Below are 12373 nucleotides of genomic sequence, written 5' to 3' on the forward strand. Positions count from 1 at the left end.
CCATCGTAAGTTGAGGAAGATCTGTTAAACACTGGGATATCTTCTTTCTCAACTGTAGTAAATTGTCTTGAGTACTCCTAGGATTTGTACCCTCCACTTTGGATGTCTTTTGCCTTAACAAATGTGATGAAATTAAAAATCATCCAGGAAAAATAGTTTTGGTAAAACAGGTGCAGAGGAGTTCAATAGGATAATCAAAATAACCTCTTAAATATAATTTGAGAAATGTAAGTATGCTAAACAAGCATTTAGAGTTCCAATTTTAAAGTCTAATGATGAAATATAATTTTAAATGTAAGAATAATTCTAAGTTGCATTATAGGAGTGTGAATTGAAGAGCTGAGAGAATGCTCTCACTATACTAAGGACTTACCCAATCGTTTCAAAGAAGATTCCATGTCTCATAATGGGCATCTCATCTAAAAAAGAATGTGGAGAATTTGGAAAGAAGTTGTACGAGAGATGTAAAACATTAAAAAAAGAGAGAAAGAAAAAGAGGTGTAGAAAAAGTTAAAAGAACTGAAGCTGTTTATTCTAGAAAACCTAGGGAATTTAAGGGTGTTCTGGTATATGAAGAGTTATAGGCCCTTAAGTTCCATTTAAGCCTTTGATATATCTGGTTGAGCCAGACACAGATACCTTAGGGAACTAGATGAGGAAATAACAGCAATGCACCTCTTTAAGCCAAAGGCTATTAAGACTTTGCCCTCTGAGACGGGTTCAGTCATTAATTGCACATAATTGACAGTAAATAACTGAGTCACCAAATGAATGGTGTTTAAGAAAAGCTAGTATTCTATACTGATAATTAACTAAAATAATTATTATCTTCAAAGTCTACCCAGTAGGTTTGAGCTCAAAGGCCTAATATGATTCTCTGAGGGACAGAGTAACTGCTGACAGGACTTATGTAAATAAGCTGCTGTCAACTCACAACAGACACAGTTTACTTACGTAACAGACTGTCCAAACAAGAGGCAGAAAAAAACAAAGAGGGAAAATGAGAAAGAAAAAAGGGGCAATTTTCATTTTGTTCTTGATGCTCCTAATAACTAGATCGGAAGATATTGAGATTTCCTTAATAGGGAAGGATAATAGTTTTACTTCAGATAATGGAATGTTCTTAGCAAGATGTAAAGCAATTTCTAGCAGCTTTTTAATCAAAAAGCTGATGCTAGCAGTTTAGGCGGTTTGATCTCCTAACACTTCCCCTTGGTTTTTCTCATGAGTCTAATATAGAAAGTAAGAAAGTTCTGTGATCTGAAAAGCCTTATATTTGACCCTAATAGAGTCTTGCTTTAAAATAGAGTTTTCTCTTTATTACAAAACACACCTGAACTTCAGGCATTTCAGTTTTGAGTTTGAACATGGCTAACTTGGCCCAAGAAAGATGTTGAGTTTTGAGCCACTCCCACAGGCAACACACAAAATGAGCGTGCTCTGAACCGTTTTCCAGATCAAGGAAACAGGGTAATTCTGCTTTGTGCTAAGGCAGTAGAAACCGGTCTGTTTCAGTTCCCGTGAGGATCCGAGTTATTCTAACTATACTTTGCGTTGCTTTATTAAATTGCTTTGCTCAGAAAATTCAATAAATTGGTCACTTTAACTCTCATATTCTCACCTATTTTTACAGCAGGCTTTTCTTGTTAATTATTTTCTGAGCCAATTCATGGCTAGGACTATGCCTTAAACTACTTTCCCAATAAAAATGGCTTTCTCTTTTCTGAAGTTGTGGGATATTACGGTTGGTATATCAATGGATAAACATAGCTGGAAACTATAGCAACAACTCATGATGTCTGACCCACTTAAGTAGGTGAGTCTGTAGTAGAATGAAAGAAAAGGTGCTATAAAAACTATGCAAATAACATGAATAAAAAACACCTTTCCTTTTGTAATCATGTAGTTGGTAGCATTACTCTTACTTCTCTAGTCTTAGTGATTTTTCTGCTATAAAACAAATATTCTAGTGAATCCTGGCCCTCACTTCTATTTCCAGCCAACTTATGAATAGAGTCATTCAGGTCCTGTGACTACCTATTTTATCAAATTTTTTTCTCTAAGGAAAGTGATAATCTTGTACTGTTATGCTCCTCAACTCTTCCAAAGTTACAATAAAACAATTACAAATAACAGAGAACTTTACTATGATATAAAAAATCATGATGGTTCCATATCAGGCACCATATTAGAGAAAATGTTCTCCATTTTGAAAAGAGGATGAAAACCAGGCACTTGGGACTTGACTGGTGGTGCAGTGGTTAAGAATCCTCCTGCCAATGCAGAGGACACGGGTTCGATCCCTGGTCCAGGAAGATCCCACATGTTGTGGAGCAACTAAGACCGTGTGCCACAACTATTGAGCCTGCACTCTAGAGCCCACAAACCACAAATACTGAGCCCGCGTGCCACAACTACCAAAGCCTGCGCACCTAGAGCCTGTGCTCTGCAACAAGAGAAGCCACCGCAATGAGAAGCCCGTGCAATGCAACGAAGAGTAGCCCCCGCTCGCCGCAACTGGAGAAAGCCTGTGTGCAGCAACGAAGACCCAATGCAGCCACAAATAAATAAATTTTAAAAAAATGATCACAAACCAGAACTCACTTTAAAAAAGAAAAAAAACAGGCACTCATCTCATCGTAACATATTATTTAAAAAGAAATACTGTATAACCTGGTTAGTTTTTTGTTTTTGTTTTGGGTTTTTTTTTTTAATGTTTGGGTCAATAGTTTACAGTATTGACAGTCCAGTTATCTAAACTTCTGAACATAACTATATCTTAGTATTTCTTTTATGATTTTTTCCTGTTACTTTTAGGACTTCTACAAAAATCCCAAAACTCTAAAAACTGACCATTCTTTATAGTAGTGCAAATGAAATATGAAATACTGGCATTTTTATATCTGTGTTAGAGCTAAGAATAACGATTATGACAATAGCAATCAACTGATAATATGTTCCAGCCATTCTACTAGGTTCATTTGATCCTCATAGCAATTTCATGAGATAAGCACTATTACTATCTGTTCTACTGAGGAGAAAAAAATACTGTTATCATCCTTACATTCCTGACAAAACCTTTGCTCGCAGAGGTGAAATAATTTGTCGGAAGTAGAAAGTGGCAGAGCCACAACTTAAATTTGGGTCTGTCCGATTCCAAAGCTTGTGCTCATAATGTCTACATTATAGATATAACAGATGAACACAATATTTGCCCAATCTGCATGAACTGAATCATATTTTCGAACAAAATATTGGAATCCAGAGTCTAACAAACTTTCTCTATTTAAAAAATGTACTTACATGAATTTACATGAAACCTTTTATAAAGGCATAAACATCAACTAGATATTGCTGAACATTCAACAACTTTTACAGTGTAAAAAGAAATTGGAAACATAAAGGAAAAAGGAGATATGATCTATATCTATAGGTGAATATGATTAATCAAAATGATCAGCCTTAAAGTGTGTCCTTTAATTTTAAGTGAAAAAACCCTTCAATAGTTTGTGAATATATTTATGACCTCTAGTGTTCTGAGAAATCAAGCTATTAAATTGCAGCTCTCAGATTATAAAGGCAAAATACCCAACGTTTTATCAGTTGAACGTCACCTGCCAACTTTTCTGTCTTGAAGCATTTGTGGGAGTTGGAGTGTGTGTGTGTGTGTGTGTGTGTGTTTGTGTGTCTGTGTGTATTCTTCACGGCAGGAGGACAAATTTATCTTGGAAATATAATGGTCCCCAGATGTTTGTTTTTCAAACAAAAGAAAAAAGAAGTTGAAAAGTGGTGATAGCCAGGTATTTGTCTCTGAAGTGAGAATGATATGATTCCACTTGGAGTTCATTGTCACAAAAGTGCCTTTTGTCTGAGAAATTTTTCAGCACTGTGACTATGGCTTTAATTAAGAGATATCACTGATCACTTATTGATTTTGTTACAAGAGAGGAACTTCTCTAGCTTCTCTGTGCTTTATTGTGCCGATTGCTTTGTATGGATCACGGTAAAAACATATAAAGGACCACTGGCAATGTGTTGATTAGTATCTACTGGATTTTAGAATCCACTGTATTTTATATCCATTTCTGTATGCCACTGAGTATCACTGTTTAGAAAGTTTTGTAGGTTTATTATGTTTTGAAGTATAAAAGTATTTGATTCAAAAACCATTTTCTTTAAGGAGAAGACCATACAATGTTAATTGACATCAGAAATGAATATTCTTACCTTTTCTGTGAGACTAAATTTTTGAATATTTTAAATATAAGGAAATGTCCCCTGAATTTAGGGAAGCCACACATAAATCAGTTCTTCTAATTACCTTTATTAGTTCGTTTGTTCATAGATTTGTGGCAAGTTCTCTAGAATCATAGGAGCTAAAGTATAGGTCATTGACTCAAAATCTGAAATACGATATGCACGTGGGATTCTTTAAATAGTTGTTTGAGTCTATCTTCAAGTGACATCTGACAAAACCTAACTGGTTGTGGGGCAAAACCAAAAAACACTCTACTACAAAATCTTGACCACTTCACTCCACACCCATTTAATCACGCACACATTCTGTACCTCTCTTCACCCTATCTGGAAAAAAAAGATAAATATGGCTCTAAAATGCAACTTCTATATTTAAAGAATAGCCAGAGTAATAAGAAGCTGTACAGTGTGCCCTCAGCTGACTTGGAGATTAATGGGAATGCCAATACACACACACACACACACACACACACACACACAGAGACACACAAACAGACACACACACACACACACACACACACACACACACACAGGATCCAAAAAGAGGTGTGGAAAGGAAGTTTCTCTGTACAAAGGATCTGCCAATCTGTGAAAGCGCTCTCCTGTCTTACAAAGGCCAAAACTCTGCTGATGAAAAAGTAGAACTGTTCAGAGAATGCTAAATGAACCACAGTTGTTCCCCTGAATTATCTGGATACTTATTCACCTCTCTGAGTGTCCAGTTTACACCCCATCACATGCCCACCAGGCCACTCCCGAGTGGCTCTTGTCCCTCCGGGCGTCCGGCGGTCCTGCTCCCTGCGCGCCAGGGTCAAGTTCCCCCCGCCGAGCCCGGGCGCTAGGGCCCACGCCGCTCTTGGGCCCCCGGGCATTGGTCACTATAAGCTGAGCAGCAGGACACAAACGAAGAGTCTGAGCCTCTAGGCGGGATCCCGCGGAGTCCTCTGAACTTTGCGCCCACGGCGAGGCGGGGGCCGGACCTCGCGCTGCGCCGGGGCTCTCGCGCGGGTTCCCGGGGAAGCGCGAGGACAGCGGGTCTCCGCGGCGGGGGCACCGCTCAGCCTGCGACTCCTTCCCGGCGCCAGCCGCCCCGCAGCCGGGAGCGGGCGCCTAACCCGGAGCACGGCCGGCCGCCCAGCTCTCCCCGGCGGCCCCGCGCACCCTGCGGGAGGAGCCGGCCGCCGTGACGCGTCAGGGAGGAAGCGCCAGCGCCCGGCGGCCCTGCCGGGAAGGAGGAAGCGCGAGTGCGCTCGGCTCCGCGCCCGCCGCGCGGGGAGGCAGCACCGCGGAGCCGGGTAGGTGCGGAGCCGCCGGGACCCGAGGCGGGTGGGCGGGCGGCAGGGTCCGCGCGCGTCCGGGCCGCAGTCGGGCCCCTCTGGCAGGTGAGACGGGGCGGGGCGAGGGGTGCCCGGGCCTCGCCTGCTGCCTCTTCCCGGAGCGAACGTGACTTTCCCGGGTCCCCTGGCAGCGCCCCTCCCTCAGCCCGGGAACCTCCGAGTTGGTCGGAGGGGAAGAGCCGTACCCCCGGCCCAGCCTTCGGCTCTGAGAGTTTGTGGTCTTTGTTTCCTCGAGGTGAACTCAGATTCTGCCTTCTGATTCCTAAACGCCCGAGTGGTGTCTTGGGGGGCGGATGTTGTTAACCCGTGAGCGGCTTCGGAGCGTAGAGGAGCCGGGAACCGGGGGGTGGGAGATCCCACCCACGCCACAACCTGAGGTCAAGAGTGGATGCGGGTCATCTGTGAGCATCCGGGATGGAGGAGGCCTCGGGAGCGGAGGGCATGGAAATCATTAACCTGTTGTCAGCGGACCTGTAGTCTGCGACTTCCCATGCGTGGCTGCCCTTTATGTTCTCTGTGATTTGATCCCCTTCTATGCCTTTGAAAGTGCATCTGGCTCTATTGATTCCCACATTAGCATTGGTATGTGCCATCTAGAAATGCTTTGAGATTTTTAGATTCTGTCCTTTTCAGTGGTGGTTACTTGGAAAGATAGAAAAGAGAATTCATCTCTTGAGACTTAAACTCTTTCATTATTTAATTTTGCGGTGATCTCTGAACCATGATTAGAATTTCAGTTCTGCACAAGACTCTGGAGGGTACACTCGAGGTGCAGGAATAAATACAGAGCACGACAGTTTCTAAAGCTTTATCAAGGTAAAAAAAATAGTAGACCGTTGTGTATTTTGATTCTCTACTTTGTCACTAGGTTGATAATTCACCTGGCCAATCTGGGAAGTGCTTTATTTATTTATCAAACACGTAGATAGCTCTTACATGTGTTAGGCTCTTTCTAAGTGCTTTATAAATATTAACTCAAATTATTAACTCAAAATGTTAAATTATAGCAGTTCTAACAATGAAGAGGCTATGCATACTTCAGTTCCCTGAATGTCATTGCGAGAGCTAGAACCATTAGAGGAAGTTTCAGGCATATTTTAGGACTGGGTGTGCCTTCTGGCCCTCTCTGCTTCCAGGCCTGTAAGCAAGCCACCACCCCTCCACTCCCTGGGGGAAGGGAGTCTGGAGCCACGGGAGTGAGACCTCTTCCTTGCAGATCTCTGGCCACATCCCTAGCATCTTCCATAACATGGTCTTTCTCTTCTGCCATAGTGCCCATCCTTAGCTAACTCTGGAGAGACCAGAACTTCCCCCTTTCTTCAAGTGCCACTGCACTGAGGCTAATTTTGTTTCCTTCCCGATATGTTTGACAATTGATTTGACTGTAGCTTATATCTGAGGGTCAGATTGAACTTGAAATGTACCATAAAATAGAACATTTTTGTTTGAACACATCAATGTAACAAATAATGCTTTGTAGTTTTACTGCCATTTGCTGCAGGTAACATTGAGTTGATGGATCAACCTTCTAGGTAACCATTCTGTGATTTGCAGATCTGTAGAGAGAATATTTTCCAGGATTAAGTGTCCTCTTCAAATGAGTGCCTTGGCCTGATGGCCAGATTGAGACCCAAAATGGTGACTAAAACAAACACGGTTCTTGTCATTATGGTGATTATGAATCTAATGTCAAAATCTGTACATCATACTAGCTTTCTCTCTCTCTTTTTCATATATTTAAATGTCCAGGGAGATGATTAAATGACACTCTAAGCCTTATTTAATAAGATTATGAAGTGTCTCCTGGAAGCAGGAAGGCTCACTTTCCTCTGATATAATTTATGGCACACAGACATTCATGAATTCAATTCAGCCAAATGACAACTAACACTTTCATGGTTTACAAAGTCCTTCCAGGTATACTTATTTGCTCTTCAGAGGGTCCTTGTGAGGTTGATAGCCATTTTTTATTCCTGTTTTTACAGATGAAGAAACTGAGGCATAGAAATATTAAAATGCTTTAGCCAGGATGGCACAGCTGGTAAGAGGCAGAGCTTGAATGGAGAGCAGGTGTGTGGACAGTGTCTGGCACATGCCAGCCTGTAATAAACATTTGTGGAATAAATGATTCCCAATGACTTCAGATTTCTTGCTATTTCAAAACGTTATGCCTCTCAAACCCCATAGTTGATTTGTGCCTAAGAGATTGCCAGGCCTAGTCCAATGTTTCTCTGTTATTTCAAACAGTATCTGCTACAACATATTTTCTACAAAAGGGATGAGATGGAATGCCCTTTGGACTCATTTCTTGGGACTTAGCATCTCTGTTTTTTTTTTTTTTAAATTCATTTATTTGGCTGCGTGGGGCCTTAGTTGCAGTACGCAGGATCTTCCTTGCAGCATGCAGGATCTTCTAGTTGCAGCATGCGGGATCTAGTTCCCTGACCAGGGATCGAACCTGGGCCCCCTGCTTTGGGAGCGTGGAGTCTTAACCGCTGGACCACAAGGGAAGTCCCTCATCTCTGGTTTTTGAAAAAACAAATAGGTTTGTTATTTTTTTCCCTTTCTCAAGCATCCTACTTTTTTCCTCTGAATTGGAGAGAGTTTAGATTGGGCACATAGATTTCGTGTTTGTGTTGACAGCTTTCTTGTCTCTCCCTGCTCATTTAAGGTCATTTTTAAGGACTACAAATCACTGTAGGTTTTCAATGTAAGTGAAATGATTCAGCTACCTAGATTTATGATCAAGTTCACATACAGTGACCATAGGTATTGTAATTTTTTTTGAAGTGTATGACATCACTACTGTGTTTTTTGAGGTATTGCAATTACTTTAATATAAAGGGTCTTTTAAAAAACAACAACAAAAAATCCCTCAACTTTTTATCCTTCAAATATAACTCTCTGTATCCTAAAGTATGTTACCTCCAGATGGATTACCTTCAGTGAGAGAGGTCAATATGGCCATTACCTAGTGGGAGGAATTGGGAAGGGCTATCGAGAAAAACGAGAGATGGAGTGGCCCTTGCCATGAGGGATACTAGATGGTAGGAAACCCATAATGAAGCCAGACCGAGTCATCTGCCTGTCAGCCTTCTGCGTGGGGGTGGAATAAAATACTTTTGAAACCTGCCTTGTTTCAGAAACCACTTTACCTTTTCCAGTCCTCAGGGTTGGTTTTTTTTTTTTCTCTTTTAAAAAAATTCATGTAAATTACTGACTAAACTGCTGATTCATGAAACTCAAATTATGTAACACATTATTTCTGACAGAAACAGCTCCCACATTATTTTAAGGGACGCAGTGTCTCTGTTTTCCTTTACCTATTGCATTCCTTATAGTGGAATCTTTGTTCTCATTTCACTTTTTAAAACATTTCATGGAGAAAGGTGGTGCCGATTCTACATCTTGTAGTTCATGTCAAAGTAATTTTAACTCCATACTAACTTTGAGTTAATTGTCATTGCTGAAGAAGACAACATGGAAATCCGATATCGGAGGCTAACTCAGAGCATCAACCAGTCAAATGTTACTGCCTGTCTGAAGCTGAGCCAGGGAGTTTTCAAAGGGAATTAGGGCAGTGTACAATATTCTTACCCTTGTCCAATTTCTCAGGGCCTTTCCTGTTTCCTATGGGTCCTGAAGACCTGCCTTAGTTCTTCTCGTTGTAGCCACTATTTCTTCTGTTGATATTATTCAACACCAAAATCTGTTTTCCTTGGGTGGGCGCTGGGAGTGAGTGAAAGAAGGGTTATTATGTAAGGGGAATTGTTGTAGGGTAAGAGATTGATACTACGTAAGATGGAAAATGGGAGATGTGTGGGTGAAGTAAGAGATGTTAGTGCGATCTCATGGTGGAGGATTCATGCAGAGGGCTGCTCTGCCTCCTTCCACCGGGCCGTGAATATAGGGAAGACATATATGGGGTCACCTATATGGGATCATAGAAACATCTCTTGGTATATGATATTGGCGGGCAGGGTTCTTTTGTACCACCACGTGTAGAAATGTCATTATAGGCAGCTGTTTCTTCAGGCTGCAAAATGAGTTTGTTTGCAGATAATTAAAATGTAAAGAGTTGGTTTAGTGGCTTTTAACTTGAGAGGAGGGATGATTTGATAGGCTTTCGGTTGAGTAAAGGCTTGGATTTTGTACCTTTTTAAAGGCTTGCTCTTTTTGGAGAATGCCTATAATGTTGAGATAATGATGTCATTCTTTTCACTGTTTTGTGATTTTAAATAAATGACATTATGTTTACAAAGTATCTAGTAATGAATGTGGTTTGGGTTCATTTCTTCCATTCAGAGTCCTGATGTATTTGCTATGCCAGTCTATACCAAACTTTTTTTTCCTGTAGGTAAAATGAACTTCATATATAGTATATTCATATACAAAATTAGGCTCACTGGTGGACTAGCCAATCTACAGACTGCTGGATGAAAAGTCCTCAAGTACAGTGGGGCTTCACTAAGGAACTGATTGATTGCTTGCTTGAGCTGAAAAATGAGAAGGAACTTTATTACTCTAGTTATTTACCGCCCTGTTTTTAAAATAAAAATAGTAAGGCCAGACACTATCAAACTCTTAGAGGAAAACATAGGCAGAACACTCTAAGACATAAATCACAGCAAGATCCTTTTTGACCCACCTCCTAGAGAAATGGAAATAAAAACAAAAATAAACAAATGGGACCTAATGAAACTTAAAAGCTTTTGCACAGCAAAGGAAACCATAAACAAGACAAAAAGACAACCCTCAGAATGGGAGAAAATATATGCAAATGAAGCAACTGACAAAGGACTAATCTCCAAAATTTACAAGCAGCTCATGCAGCTCAATATCAAAAAAACAAACAACCCAATCCAAAAATGGGCAGAAGACCTAAGTAGACATTTCTTCAAAGAAGATATACAGATTGTCAACAAACACATGAAAGAATGCTCAACATCATTAATCATTAGAGAAATGCAAATCAAAACTACAATGAGATATCATCTCACACTGGTCAGAATGGCCATCATCAAAAAATCTACAAACACTAAATGCTGGAGAGGGTGTGGAGAAAAGGGAACCCTCTTGCACTGTTGGTAGGAATGTAAATTGATACAGCCACTATGGAGAACAGTACGGAGGTTCCTTAAAAAACTAAAAATAGAACTACCATATGACCCAGCAATCCCACTACTGGGCATATACCCTGAGAAAACCATAATTCATAATGAGTCATGTACCACAGTGTTCATTGCAGCTCTATTTACAATAGCCAGGACATGGAAGCAACCTAAGTGTCCACTGACAGATGAATGGATAAAGAAGATGTGGTACATATATACAATGGAATATTACTCAGCCATAAAAAGAAATGAAATTGAGTTATTTGTAGTGAGATGGATGGACCTAGAGTCTGTCATACAGAGTGAAGTAAGTCAGAAAGAGAAAAACAAATGCCGTATGCTAACACATATATATGGAATCTAAAAAACAAAACAAAAAAATGGTCATGAAGAACCTAGGGGCAAGATGGGAATAAAGACGCAGACCTACTAGAGAATGGACTTGAGGATATGGGGAGGGGGAAGGGTAAGATAGGACAAAGTGAGAGAGTGGCATGGACGTATATACACTACCAAAGGTAAAATAGATAGCTAGTGGGAAGCAGCCGCATAGCACAGGGAGATCAGCTCGGTGCTTTGTGACCACCTAGAGGGGTGGGATAGGGAGGGTGGGAGGGAGGGAGACGCAAGAGGGAAGAGATATGGGGATATATGTATATGTATAACTGATTCACTTTGTTATAAAGCAGAAACTAACACACCATTGTAAAGCAGTTATACTCCAATAAAGATGTTAAAAAAAGTAAAATAAAATAAAATAAAAATAGATCAAAGTTAACTTAATCTGTTTTCTAACTCAGCATCCACACATACAAACAAATATATATATATATAGGACCAAGATACAGACTATATAATCTAAGGCACATATATATTATATATATGACCAGCTAAAAGGAAATATAGGAATCATATTCTTAGTTTCCTAAGAAAACACAATACGTCATCTTTTTTCTCATTTTAATTTTACTTTTATCTCATGTTTTCTAAATATTATTTTTAATTAAAAAGGTATGCCTTAAATTCAAGCAATTGAGAAGTGTATGAACTAAAAAATAAATCCTCTCCACTGTAATCTTACCTATGGAGGTAACCACTGCTGGGCTTTTATATCCTGGACTTTGCTCCATGCTTATCTTATATAAACTTGTGTATCTGCAAATATACATGACGTTTTAAAAAATGGGACTCATTCTACACAATTTGTCCTTATATCTCTTATTTAACACTTTATCATGGACATCTGTAGTGCTACATCATTGGTTTTGACAGCTGCATAGTATTCCACTTTGTAGTTAATAATTTATCCATTTTGTATTTCTATTATCTATATGTTCTTTTGTATCTTTTAAAAAATATTTAAATCACCAAAGTAATATTTTTAAGAAAAATTAAAAGAAGAAAAGAGAAAATAAGAATCATCAGTAAACCTACCACTCAATAATCACTATTAGCATTTTAGAGTATATCCTTCTAAACTTTCATTTGTGTGTGCATATCCATATTTCCAATGACATTAAAATTTTTCTCTTATGCGGGCTTGCTTTGTTGGTTAGAGAATCATGTTTATTTAGTCAACCAACATCATAGATTCCAGGCACTTTTGAACCAGTTATTTTACTGTATTTCCTGGCCACGTGCCATTCTCCAAATCTGGATAGCACT

At 39.9% G+C, this 12373-nt stretch overlaps 1 protein-coding gene and 1 long non-coding RNA gene across 14 annotated transcripts in view; one reads left to right on the plus strand and one right to left on the minus strand.

The window, feature by feature from the left end:
* LOC309646929 overlaps nucleotides 1-5075 on the minus strand; it is a 33925-nt gene extending 28850 nt beyond the window's left edge. Inside the window, exons 1-2 of one of the 2 annotated variants that reach the window (XR_014255663.1) lie at nucleotides 4964-5075; nucleotides 374-419 (exon numbers count right to left, since the gene is read on the minus strand). This is a non-coding gene — a long non-coding RNA (uncharacterized lncRNA). Of the gene's footprint in view, nucleotides 1-373 lie in introns of both variants that reach the window. The other variant, XR_014255664.1, reaches the window with a different exon arrangement.
* The window catches only part of LOC309646887 (serine/threonine-protein kinase Sgk3), a 155565-nt gene that overhangs the window by 34512 nt on the left and 108680 nt on the right, over nucleotides 1-12373 (plus strand). For 8 of the 12 annotated variants that reach the window (XM_082433689.1, XM_082433681.1, XM_082433679.1 and 5 more), the window contains exon 1: nucleotides 5288-5552. The exons of 3 other annotated variants lie outside the window; for them this stretch is intronic. The gene's annotated coding sequence lies outside the window, so the exon portion shown is untranslated. Of the gene's footprint in view, nucleotides 1-5286; nucleotides 5553-12373 lie in introns of those variants that run through there. One more of the 12 variants, XM_082433680.1, reaches the window with a different exon arrangement.

This window comes from Balaenoptera physalus (assembly GCF_965194825.1).
Source record: "Balaenoptera physalus genome assembly, chromosome: 17".
In the NCBI taxonomy this organism is placed as follows: Eukaryota; Metazoa; Chordata; class Mammalia; order Artiodactyla; family Balaenopteridae; genus Balaenoptera; species Balaenoptera physalus.